A 771-nucleotide genomic window follows, 5' to 3' on the forward strand; every position below is an offset into this window, starting at 1 on the left:
ATCATCAGTCATCTGTATATTAAGTAAATTAAGAAAAAATAGTATTTTATACTTATCCAGATATTTAGCATCTCTGGAGTTCTTCCTTCCTGGAGACCCAGGTTTCCTGTGTCATTTCTTTTTGGCCTGAAGAACTGGAGCATTTGTCGTCGTGCAGTTCTGCTGGCAGTGAATTTTCTCTAATGTCTTGTATTTGAAAATGTCTTTATTTTGCTTTTATTCTGAAAGAACATTGTCTTTGAATATAGAATTGTGCTTTTTTCCTTTGCAGAAGTTAAAGATATTGTTCCTCTTCTTTCTTCCGCCCTAGTTTTCTGATGCGACCTTTTTTTTTTGTGCCCACAGCACCTGGTCTTCCTAGGTGGTCTCCCATCCAAGTACTAACCAGGCCCCACCCTGCTCAGCTTCCGAGATCAGATGAGATCGGGCACGTTCAGGGTGGCATGGCCGTAGACTGCGATCTTTTTTTTCAAACGTCAGCAGTTGTTTGAATCACTGCTTCCCTCTGCAGTATCATTTTTCTTCAGCTGCTTTCATGATTTTTTCTATTACAGTTAATATACAATATTATGAGTTTCGGGTACACAACATAGTAGTTAGACATTTCCCTGGTAAATCTAGTCCCCATCCGACACCACACATACTTGTGACAATATTATTGACTATATTCCCTGTGCTGTACTTTACATCCCCATGACTGTTTTTACAACTGGCAATTTGTACTTCTTAATCCCTTTACCTTTCTTACCCATCTCCCAAGCTCTCTCCCAG

The 771-nt window shown here is 39.7% G+C and overlaps 1 non-coding gene across 1 annotated transcript; it reads right to left on the reverse strand.

The window, feature by feature from the left end:
* Positions 1-336: 336 nt before the first annotated feature.
* LOC120605372 (5S ribosomal RNA) lies at positions 337-455 on the reverse strand. The gene has a single exon (XR_005653619.1). It is a non-coding gene; the product is annotated as a 5S ribosomal RNA (ribosomal RNA).
* Between the last annotated feature and the right edge of the window lie 316 nt (positions 456-771).

Source organism: Pteropus medius, unplaced genomic scaffold, assembly GCF_902729225.1.
Source record: "Pteropus medius unplaced genomic scaffold, Ma_sr-lr_union100, whole genome shotgun sequence".
Classification (NCBI taxonomy): domain Eukaryota; kingdom Metazoa; phylum Chordata; class Mammalia; order Chiroptera; family Pteropodidae; genus Pteropus; species Pteropus medius.